This window comes from Dromiciops gliroides, chromosome 1 (genome assembly GCF_019393635.1).
Source record: "Dromiciops gliroides isolate mDroGli1 chromosome 1, mDroGli1.pri, whole genome shotgun sequence".
NCBI classification, from domain to species: domain Eukaryota; kingdom Metazoa; phylum Chordata; class Mammalia; order Microbiotheria; family Microbiotheriidae; genus Dromiciops; species Dromiciops gliroides.
This window is the reverse complement of record NC_057861.1, coordinates 576,408,350-576,420,519: the sequence shown is the minus strand read 5'-3', so window position 1 is coordinate 576,420,519 and position 12,170 is coordinate 576,408,350. Positions and strand designations below refer to the sequence as shown.

Here is a 12,170-nt window from a genome sequence, read left to right as displayed (position 1 = left end):
GTGGGCCAGTCCTAAATCTGGAGAATAAGGGACAATAGATGTGCAGGATTTGGGTTATACAAATGATACACTGAATGCTTCCAGATATTAAAAAAAAAAGTCTGGAAAGCCCTCAAGTCTCTTGGGAAGATCCTTAATGGAGGATTTAGCTCAAAAGCCATGGCCATGAATTGCACAGGATGAAGACAGCACGGGTTGTGATCAGTGAAAGGAGTATCCGCATGGATGAAATCACTGATGACTGATTTTACTGCAGGCTAAAACATAGGCAAGCCTAGTTCTGGCCTAGGGAGCCCTGTTAAAGAGTTTGAGAAACACAGCTGGAGAAGGAGATCGGAGGTTGTTAAACCCACCCTAGAGTCTGAAGAGTGTCCTAAAGCGGGAGAGAGTCTCTAACCTATTTCCATTCTACCCACCCTCACTGTAAGGCTACTGGAGGTTGAAAACCAACCTATCTTTCCGGATGGCGCTCTGCCGCGGAGGAGGGGCGGGGTGCTCTAAGCACCCACGTACAGATTCTGGGACACCGGCAGGCAGCCCGGGTGGCAGATCCCAAGACTGCTGTTGTGGTTGCTGCAAACCGGTCTCTCATCCCCGCACGCTGGGGCGTGCGGGGATGGAGAAAGGGGGCGGGGAGAAAAGGGGAAGAGCTTGGGCAGCGGCCGCCAGCGGGCGGGGCTTTCGGTGCCCAGCGGCGCAGTCTGGTCTTTCTGCTGCTCTCACAGACTCACACGCGCACTGCACCCGGGCCGGGACTGGGGCCGGAGCCCGAGCCAGAGCCTCCGGATTCGGGGCGACGCCGGGTAATTCACGCTTCCTCTAACGCTCTGCGCCAGGAGGAGGGAAGGGTGCTGGAGAAAGAGAGATACATTTGTAACCAGAGACTTTGTTGCCTTAGGAAGAGACGGTGCCTGGTATTTGCTGCTCAGCTTCGGAACCAGGCAATTGGTGCTTCCTCTCTGGCCCCGGGGACCGGCGGGGAAGGGGAGGGAAACGAATCCGAGACGCGCGCTCTCCCACACTCACACTTACACACACACTTACACACACACTCACACTCACTCACACACACACACACACACACACACACACACACACACACACACACACACACACACTCCGGCGCGACAGTCTTGAGGGAGTTTGGCCAGGGAGCTACAAAGCTCCAGCCCTCCCGCCCCAGCGCGGGCCCGGGCTGCTCCGAGGCTCCGGCCGGGGTTGCCATCCACTTCCACCTCTCCTGGTCCTCCCCTAGCCCCGGCCGGCTGCCCGGCAGCCTCTATCCTCGCTGCTTCCTCCTCAGCCCTGACTCTCGGTGGAGGAGCCGCCGCCGCAGCAACAGCAGCAACATCCCAGGAACTAGCAGACTGTGGCGCAACTGGTCTGGGGAGCGGAGGGAAGGAGATCCGGCACCAGGGTAAGAGACTAGTTTTCTTTCCTTCCCGCCCGCGCTACTCTCCCTTTCCCAGGGCCCTTGGCAATCGGGAGAAGAGGGATGGTTTCTTCGTTCTCCCCAAACCCGGTCTTTCCCCCTGCTCCCCGCCACTCCGGCCCATTGCCTTTCCCCCGAGGGGGACTTTAAGAGCCTGCGCTTGGCAGGAGGAAGGGGCTCTGTAGAGTGCGGGCAGGGTGGTGGTGGTGCTTTGAAGGAGGACTTTCCCGCCGGCGACAAACAGCTGCTCAGCTTGGTTGGCTGTCCCTGGGCTCGCCTCACCCCGCCAGGTCCGCAGTGACACCGGCGGAGTTGCCGGGGGCGTGTGTGGGTGTGTGGGTGGGTGGGGGCACTTCATGGAGTGTCCCCCTTAGGGACACCAGAGGTAGAAGAGGGGCCAAGTTAGGCTTTGGCTTTAGAGGATGAGGTCCCTAGTTCCCCCATGCTTTGGACCTGGGAACTTACTAGGCAGCATTTAGGGTGTCAGGAGAGGTTTCGAATATTTCCTTTGGTCATTACTGGCGCCAGAGCCGGATTGAACAGGTGCAGTGTTGTTATGACAGAGAATGCTGCAATCGACTAAACGCCTCCCCCCCAGTACCCCCCCCCCCCGGTTCAGATGATGCTTTAACGTTTCGGGATGAGAATAGGGAGGGGGGCATGTCTAGAAATGGTTTTGTCATAATTGTCCCAGCTGATCGGGGAAAGCTGCAAGTGCCAAGGTCTGTTTATGAGACATCCATGCAGATGAGACTTGCCGGTTCTCATCCCACCGGCGAGCTTGTGCAGGACATAATTGATTATAAAACTCATCAGAGGAAGTTGCTTGGATAGGTGAATAAATTCTTTCATTGAACCAACTGGAATCAGAACCTCCGAACTAGGTAATGGTAATTAATTATGCAGAGAGTCTGGAAAAGGGCACAGCCTGTCTTGCAAGCCAAACGAAAACAACCCAACAAACCCAGCCTCTTGGAGGCCCACGGGAATGTATGTGGTGAGTTCCTATCAGGGAGGGACACCACTCTATGACTATCTGCTATCAAAACCCAGGTGTCTTCTCTTAGGTAGAGGCCAAGCTTCTAGGGTTTTGTTGCGTTGTTGTTGTTTTGTTGTTGTTTGGGGGGGGGGGGGAGGGGGAAACTCTGGTGCTATTTTTGGTGATAAGTAGCGACCCAAAGAATTCTCTCCTTTTTTTGAGAAGAGGACAAATTGTTTCTACAGCTAGAGGGGAAGGCAGAGTGTTTCTTTGTAACTTTAATGTGATAAAATAGAAGGCTGTCAATGAATGTTTCTACTAAGAATTTCCTAACCGGAAGGAGTTCCTGCAGCAGAGGGGATGGTCCATTTATAATCTGTATAAGTAATGTCAGATATGATTTACAATGAGTACTGCTGGGGAGAAAAAGTAACAAGGAATGGGTTTAAGTATTGTAACAGATCTAATTTGATAGAGATTGGGGCACAGTGGAACACCCATCAGATTAGGACTCAGAAGACCTGGGGTTGAGTCCCTATTCTTATTATTAGCTCTTTGAGAATGTCACTTAACCTCTCTTTCATATGAAGTTTTCTCATCTATAAATGAGAAATAATTCCATAAATATTTATTAAGCTTCAAAGCTTATTAAAATTTCTATATTACTTAAACTGTCTCCTTACAGGAAAGGTGCTTTATGAAATTAATTGTGTTTCTTTTGTATATGTGTACATGCTGTATTTAATTTTGTTTTGTAGTGGCATATGGTTGGCACTTAAATGCTAGGAGTTTGGGAAGATGAAACCTAATGGCAATTAATTAAAATGCTAATGCCCCTTTATATTTTTGTTCCACTTTTACAACTTTCTTAAATAGTATCCCATTTAACCCCCATACAGCTCTATGATTGGAGGCACATTTTGGTTTTTTAATCCTCATTTTACAGATGAGGAAACAAGGTCCCAGAGATGTAACCTACCTGAAATCTCATGGATAGTAACTGATGAAACTGAGACTTGAACTCACACCTACTGGCACCCATTCTAATCCTCTTTCTAATACATCCCCAGGTCTTCTGACTCCTGGCATAGTTTACTTTCCACTATGCCACTGTTAAATTTTTGAGCTGGGACAAGGTATTTGTGTGCCCTTAGGCAAGAGTTTAAAATTGTGCTCTCAGTGTATTACTGTTGAAGATTTGAGCCTTTAGTATATATAACATGAGTTGTAGCAAAAGAATTCCATTCCACATGACCTGTATTTTCCTTGTATTCAAAATATTTTTAAATGTCCCTCATTTCCATATCTCTATATGGTGTGTCCTAGGCAGCTATTTGCTTAGTCTACTGCTTATCTAGTATCTGATGGTGTTTGAAGTACTGGGGGGGGGGGGGGGAACACCAGGATATAAATGAGAGAACTGGGTGATAGTTTCAGTTATTTCTAATTTGGGAAAATCTAACAAATCACACTCTCTAGGCCTCAGTTTCTTTATCTGTCAAAAGAGGAGTTTGGTTTAGTTGACTTAGTTCCTTCCTAGTACAAAAGTATCAGTGTTCCTGTAATTTCTGCTGAGTAAATTTTTTGTTTTGACTTACAAGGTTATTTTTTGTTTGTCTGTGTTTGTGTCTATAAAATACCAGACTGCCATAGTAGACTGCTTACGCTATACTTTCTGCCATCTAGTATCTGTGTGACTTTGGACAAATAACAACCTCTCTGGCCTTTGGTGTCCACATCTATAAAATAAGGGATTTGGATTAGATGGACTTTGTTACCTTTTAGTTTTAGATCTATTGACATAATTCTCTCTGTCTCTCTGTCTTTCTTTCTCTCTCTCTTCTCTGTAACTTATAGTCTTAGTTGCTTCACATATTGAGTGGGTAAGTGATTTATCCAGGATCACACAGACAGGTTTTACTGACTCTGAGGACAGCTTTTTATCCACTGTATTACCCAGCCTCTCTGATACTATAATCCAAAGGGAAATGCTTTAAATCATAGGTAGCATCTTATTGCTAGTACTACTACTTAGAATAGCTAGCATTTAGAGAACATTTTAAGGTTTGCAAAGTACCTTATATATGTTAGCTCATTTGATCCTTACAATAACCCTGTAAAAAAAAAAAGTAGGTGCTAGATTGGCCCCATTTTACAAATGATGAAACTGAGACACCATGACTTTCCCAGGCTCACACAGCAAATAAATGCAACTTAAGTTGGAGCAAAAGAATTTCAGTAAGCATAACCTGTATTTTTCTTGTTTTTGTTGTTGTTGTTGTTTGTCCTTCATTCTCAAAGAGCACCATGATAGGTGTCATGACTTGCACTTAATTGGATTTTTTTTTTAAATGAGGAAAGGCTGTGCAAAGTCACCATCCTTGTTTTTTTTCTCTGGGACCATCTTGGTCCAGTGGCAAGATATTTTATCAGGATTATTGGAGATGGTCCTGGATGTTTAAAGCATTTGGGGTTAAGTGACTTGCCCAGGGTCACACAGCTAGTAAGTGTCTGAGTTCGAATTTGAACTCAGGTCCTCCCAACTTCATGGCCAGAGCTGTATGTACTACACCACCTAGCTGCCCCATTTTTCTTGCATTCAAACTATTTTTAAATGTTTCTCATTTACCTATCTTTATATGTGTCTTAGGCAGCTGCTTGCCAAGTTGACTACTTATGCAGGATCAGATCCTAGTAATGTTTGAAATACTTGGGAAAAATACAAATGAGAGAATTGAGTGGTATTATTAGTGTTGTTGTTATCTTACTAGGGGGTAGGAGAGGGAGGGGGGAGGTTGAGCTATTTCCAATATAGTAATGCTAATTCTTCAACACAGAAGAAACACTTAAAATTTCTCAAACCTTATCTGATTTCTGATTCCTCCTTCCACCCCTCCCTCATTCCTCCTTGCTCTGTCTTCCACACTGGCTACAACTGGTGAATAGAGCACTGAATCTGGAGTCAGGAAGAGAAGAATTTAAATCTCAGACATTTACTGTGTGACCCTGGGTGAGTCACTTTTTTAGCTTTTTTAACTTTTTAACCTCAGTTTCCTTAACAGTAAATGGGGATAATAATAGCACCTACCTCACAAGGTTGTTGTGGGGATAGCATTTGTAAAAAGCACTTAACACAGTTCCTGGCACCTATATAAAAGTGCTATATAAATGCTGATTCCTTTCCCTTCCTCCTGGTGGCTAGTAAAATAGAGCTCTTATTTATCAAGGAACATTGGCAAAGTGTTACTTTCTAACTCTAATATTAAAAGTATTATAATAGAGTTATTGACCCTGAATATTGTGGGATACAATCAGAATATTGGAAATGGAAGGGAATGTAGAGATCTCTATTACAAGCTCTGCATATTTTTTTCTTTTTTTTTCTTGCGGGGCAATGAGGGTTAAGTGACTTGCCCAGGGTCACACAGCTAGTAAGTGTCAAGTGTCTGATGCCCGATTTGAACTCAGGTCCTCCTGAATTCAGGGCCTGTGCTTTATTCACTGTGCCACCTAGCTGCCCCTAAGCTCTGCATTTTTTAAATGAGGAAACTGAGGCTGGGAGTGAGAGATTTTCCAAGGTCACATACAACTAGTTCACAGCAGAGCCTCAACTAGAAGACAGGCCACCTATTACTTTTCTGTTGCTCTGCTCACTCTGGCCTATTAACCCTTTTAAAAAGAAGTGTGTACAAATTCAATTCTGTGCAACAGTTTCTATGGCAGAGAGGCGTTTTTTATAAACTTCTTTTATAATTAATTTTGTAAAGACCTCAGTGATTTCCAGAGACCTATTACTACTTGACTGGTAATTAAGTGAGATTTGGCACTTTGAAAAAATTTTAAGAGGGACAGCCTCAAACACTTACTAGCTGTGTGACCCTGGGCAAGTCACTTAACCCTGTTTGCCTCAGTTTCTTAAGCTAGAAAATGAGTTAGGGAAAGAAATGGCAAGTCACTCCAGTATCTCTGCTAAGAAAATCCCAAATGGAACCACTAGAGTCAGACGTGACTGAAATTGATTGAAGAACAAAAAGTACCTGGGAAGTTGTTTTAAAAAATGTCTTAAATAAGGAGGAAATATTTGTCCATTTTCACCTCTCCATTGCACTTTGCTGGGTTTAGGCACCAAGCATCATACAAGGAAGTTAGGGAACTGTTTGAACAGAAGCCAAATATATACCAGCTTCCCAGGCTTGTTTTCCTTGTAAATAAAACCATTAGTAAAAGGTGGCTCCATTGTGCCACTGGTAAGGTCATAAATATATTTACATTTTATTCTCATTTGCATGTTGTTTCCACTCATATTTCTTTAGCAGAAAACTTGAGAATGTTTACTCTTGTGAAGATTTTTTTTCCAGCATGTCTTCAGCTTCACGTTACTATTTAAGACATAAAGTCCTAAAGGTGTTTTTGTAGCAAATGATTTAACAAAGTTGGAAGCCTTTACTTCTGCTATTCCCAGCCTAACAGAAGCAGTTAGAATTCAGTTGTACATTATGTCCACCACCTGATTATATATAACACCTCTTATAGGGTTGGATTATCTGGCCTTCTGTCTACCAAGAGAAAAGATCAGGATGAAATTAACACGTCTTTTCTCATCCTCCCTCTCAGTTCAAATTGGTTAACAACCTATATTGGTACTGCTTGTGAACTAGACCATCTGTTCCTTTGGTTTGCTGTTTGTTCTTTTTTTCCTTTCAAGAAAATAAATTATAAAATCTACTTCCCTGGAAACTCTTGATGAAGGCAATTGTGTATTTCATAATACTTCAAGACTAGCATTTGATGTAGTCTCCAATTTTGTAAATTCTATCATGCTTTGTTTGCTTTTCTAGATTGCTTTAACCAAGGAGCTCAGAGTTGTTTACAGGGGTAAACCCAAGAACTCTGTCCTAATTGAGCAACTATTGGGGGAAATTTAAGGTGTTAGTTATCGATTTGCAGTTCAGTAAGAGCATTAGAACTCTTCAGAAGAAGCCTGCCTCATCTTTTAAAGGATAGAATCAAGGGGAAACTTTACTGCTATCTTTGGTGCCCTTATTTTGTAAAAGAGTTAAAATTCAGCAGGTGATAGAAATTTCACCAGTTTGATTAGAACCAGGTGATTTGTCAAGCCTGAAGATCAATGTGTTTTGGTGATAAGTTTGATCACATCCAGCTTTAAGTTGATATGTGTTCCTTCCTGTGGTGTAGTGGATAGATGATTGCACTTAGAGATGAGAGGATGCAAGGGCAAATCCTGCCTCAAACGGTTTTGTTGCCCTGGGCAAGTCACTTAACCTCAGTCAGCCTTGGTCTTCTTATCTGTACTTCAGAGTTGTGAGGATCAGATGAGATATAAATGAATATGTATATATGTATACATACACACACACACACACACACACACACACACAATCTATCTATCATTTATCTATCTGTCTATCTATCATCTTTGTAAACTTTAAAGCTGGGGCAGTGAGGTGGCACAGTACATAAAGCACCGACCCTGGATTCAGGAGGACTGGAGTTCAAATCTGGTCTCAGACACTTGATACTTACTAGCTGTGTGACCCTGGGCAAGTCACTTAACCCTCATTGCCCCACAAAAAACAAGACCAAAACCAAACAAAAAACCCCAAACCATTCTGGAAACTTCTTTTGGAATTTCATTCAGAGTGAATTTAGGAAAAAAATTAGGAAAAAATACTCATTACTTTATTACACCTTATTTTTGTGGTTCCCTCTCAAAAGAAAGAAAGAAAAAGTAAGAACTTCATCACCAGTGATATTCATTGGAACTGTTTCCAAATGATTTGTGATTATTTTTAAAAATCAAGTCAGCTGTGTGACCCTGGGCAAGTCACTTGACCCCAATTGCCTTACCAAAAAAAAAAATCAAGCTAGTCTTCAAAATATGAAGATTTTGGCATCATTGATGATATACAACACAATGTGACATGTTTTGATGACAGCTTTTCAATGTATGAGCATAGTTGAAATAAGTATATAGCCTCATAGGGTTTCTACTTTGAAGGAAATAATATTCATTAGGCTATATAAGCTCAATTCATCCAAGCACTTTATTAAGCACTTATTGTACATTGAGTTAGGTGGTGAGGAGGTGCAAAGTTTAAATAAGAATCAGTCCAGTCTCTTTTAGTACTTAAAACCTATTAGGAGTTAGAAGAAGAATAAGATTCATACTCAGTGAACTATAAAACACAGTGAACCTTGATAAGTATGTCAGAGAGGTGGAAAATAAAATTCTGAAATTTGTGAGGAAAGGTACTGGGGATGTGGTGAAAAGAACACTATAGGGGCAGCTAGGTGTCACAGGGGATAAAGCACCATTATGACCTGACTTCAAATCCAGCCTCAGACACTTGACACTTACTAGCTGTATGACCCCGGGCAAGTCACTTAACCCTCATTGCCTGGCAAAAGAAAAGAAAAGAAAGCAAAAAGAAAAGAAAAAACACTATATTTGGAGTTAGTGGGCTGAGGTTCAAATCCTCCTCTTTGGGCTTCTGTTTCCTCATCTGAAAAGGGAAATGGTTGGATTATGTGATCTCTAAGGTCCCTTCAAGCTCTAAATCTATGATCCTAAGGTTTTTAAAAAAGATATATTTAAACTACTTAACATTTTCACTAATTTATTTTTAGACATTAAAAATAAAACCTTGGTCCCTTTCGAGTCTCACAATAACCCTGCTAAGTAAATGCTTCAGATATTATTCCCATTTTGCAGATGAGAAACCTGAGGTTCAGATTAGTTCCATTACATGCTCAAAGTTAGACAGCTAGGATATGTCAAAACTGAGATTTAAACTAGGTAGTCTTCTGGGATTCCAGTCACACATTCAATCTGCTATTATTATGTTGCTTCTGGTATGTTTTTAGGAACACAATTTTATCCTGGAATAGCTAAATACAGAAAAATGCCAGATTCAGCACCTAATTTCCCAAAGAAATAGACATTGCATCCAAAAGTACTAGAGTTAAAACCAAGGAATTGTAAAGTAAAAAACTCTGTTACCTTGGAGAACATTTTGCCCGTTATATATTTTCTGATCAGGAAAGCTGAGTTCAAATTCCATGATGACTAACCTCAATATAAGAAACACCTTTCTAGACTAAAAAATATTTTTCAGAGCTCATATACATAAAACAATATTAAGTAAAACAAACTTCAATACTACAAATGCATCTGAACTTTCCTTTGGAAGATGTCAAAATGGAAATGGACACATGGTAGCTGACTTTGAAGGGAGCCATCTTGGTGTAGAAGAAAGAGGTCTCTATTTGAGATTAGAGGATCTGGGTTCAAATCCTAGGTATTCTCCCAGCTCCCTGTTTGACTGGACACTTAGGTTCTCTGAGATTCAGTTTCCTTACCTGTAAAATGAGAGGCTTGGATTAGGTAACCTCTAAGGACCTTTCAATATTGAAATTTATTATCCTTTAACTTACAACTCTATCCTAGGGTGAATCCTTCAAGGACTCATCATTACTCCTAAAGGATTGGCACATGGGAAAAGGAAGTCACTTGTAACCCCAGAAGCTCTATATTTTTCTGAACATAGAAGAAGCCCTTTTCCATTGAATTATTCATAGATGGTTATAAGTGTGTTCAAGTATGGTGGTTATCTAAGTGTAGTAGAGAGTGCCCTGAAAAACTCCAATCATAGCCAAAGACGGCAAACTGACCTTGCCAGATGGTTGGTGCCATAGTGTCGCTGTAGGTGGGCTAGACACTGTTGATGGTGGGGACTGAATCATTAGTTCCATAAATAACTCTGGTCAGGTTCTGCTGAAAAAGGAAGTCTGACTTGGAAATAATATTGTGAGTTGTGGTCTTATAATGGGAAGAGTTAAACAGCTGTCTCTGACAATTTACCAGAATACTTGAATTCAATTCAACAAGTATTTATGGAGCAATTCCTATGACCCAGAACTATACCGGGTGCTTTGGAGGATACAAAAGAAGTGTGTGGGGGGGGAACCCAAACTCAACAAGTCCTCTACTGAAGAAGCATTCAGTTTAATTGGGGAGAGTGAAAAAATAGTACAAGAGGGGTTATCGTCAAACACTTACCTTGTTGACTTGGTCAACTAAGTTAACCTACTAAGTGCTAGGGATACAAAGAAAGGAAAAAAACCAGTCCATGCTCTCAAAGAAGCTGAACCATAAAGGACACAACCCAGACTAATGGGGAGAGGAAGGCAGATTGAAACACAGCATAAGGGCGGAAAACTTCTTCACATATGTGTTTGTTGGCAATACTATACACTAGATGTGGTCTGAGAAGGGCAAACAATGGCAGGATAATCACTGGACTAGTCTTGAACAATATGCTTCTATAACATCCTTGGGCCTCAGTTTCCCCATCTGCAAAATGAGGAAATGTTTTATGAGTCTGTAAACAACTTACCCTCTGGTTTGAATCCATGACAATTTCCCCCAAGTAAAGCTATTCAACACAATAAAAATGATGAATAGTCAAGCAGTCACCATACTGCTTACAATGACAGGATAGGGACAGCTGTCTAAAAATGGAATGGTTTTGCCTTGTGGGGAGGGAGTAGTGTGGTTCTCCCATTATTGGATTATTGGAAACCATCAAACTAAGGCTGGATCTTGTTGAGTTATGTTGTAATGAGATTTGTGCTTTGAGTAGAGGTTGTAATAAATGCTCTCTCAGGTCCCTTCTGTCTCTGTAATTATAGGATTCTTTGAAATTGTCAACATGTGCTACATACACAATGTGGTTTTATGATTAGGTCAAGGAAATTCTCAGTGCTCCACCAATCCTCTTGTTTCTATTCATTTTACAGACTCCCACTGAAGAATTATAGTACACACATCACAAAGGATCATCATCATTAGATTTCTTTTCGAATCCCATCCAGCACATTGTTGATCTGCTCCCATATTTTTTCTTTGATTTAAGTGCATGGCCTGATCTCCCAGATCTCTTTCTCTCTCTCTCTCTCTCTCTCTCTCTCTCTCTCTCTCTCTCTCTCTCTCTCTCTCTCTCTCTCAATAGATAGATAGATATAGATATATAGATACTCATATACACATATACATATATACATTTTCTTAGTGCTTGGTTTCAATATAGCATACTGACAGCTGACCTTAAAGTCAGAAAGACCTGATTTCACATCCTTCCTTTTACACATTCTGTGATTCTGGAAAGTGACTTATTCTCTCAGTGTCCTAGGCAACTCTCTGTAGCTACAGCAAAGGGGATGATGACCTGTATTGGTAGAAGGAGTCCCTTTACCTGGAGAGTTCCCTATACCAATGGGATCAAAGGCTGAGTCCCTATTCCTGTCTTTTTCTTAGTGATAACATGCAAGGGTGACAAGAGTACTATGTGAAATTTGGAAAGGATTTAAGGCAGAGAGGGCAAAGAATTATGTAAAGAGAAGAAAGTAGGTCTTATGAGGAAAGAGTTATTGGAATTTGAATTATTTGGTTTTTGAGAAAAGAAGGGTTGTAGGTAGTGCTTGCTGGGTGAGATGATTAAATGTGAACTACTTTCAAATGTAGGGTCATTGTAAGTAGTATGTTGACTGCTTGGCTATTCATCATTTTTATTGTGTTGAACAGTTTTACTTGTCATGGATTCAAACCATGGGGTAAGTTGTTTATAGTCTCATAAAACATTTCCTCATTTTTGCAGATGGGGAAACTGAGGCCTGAGGATGTTATAGAAGCATATTGTCCAGGACTAATCAGGTGATTGTCCTGCAATTGTTTGCCCT

At 41.5% G+C, this 12,170-nt stretch overlaps 1 protein-coding gene across 3 annotated transcripts in view; it reads left to right on the top strand.

Annotated features, from left to right (window-relative positions):
* The first annotated feature begins 544 nt into the window (after window positions 1–544).
* Window positions 545–12,170, top strand: part of PIP5K1B (phosphatidylinositol-4-phosphate 5-kinase type 1 beta) — a 339,881-nt gene continuing 328,255 nt past the window's right edge. Inside the window, exon 1 of one of the 3 annotated variants that reach the window (XM_043979091.1) lies at window positions 545–1,417. The gene's annotated coding sequence lies outside the window, so the exon portion shown is untranslated. Of the gene's footprint in view, window positions 1,418–2,140; window positions 2,317–12,170 lie in introns of those variants that run through there. The other 2 variants (XM_043979093.1, XM_043979092.1) reach the window with 2 other exon arrangements.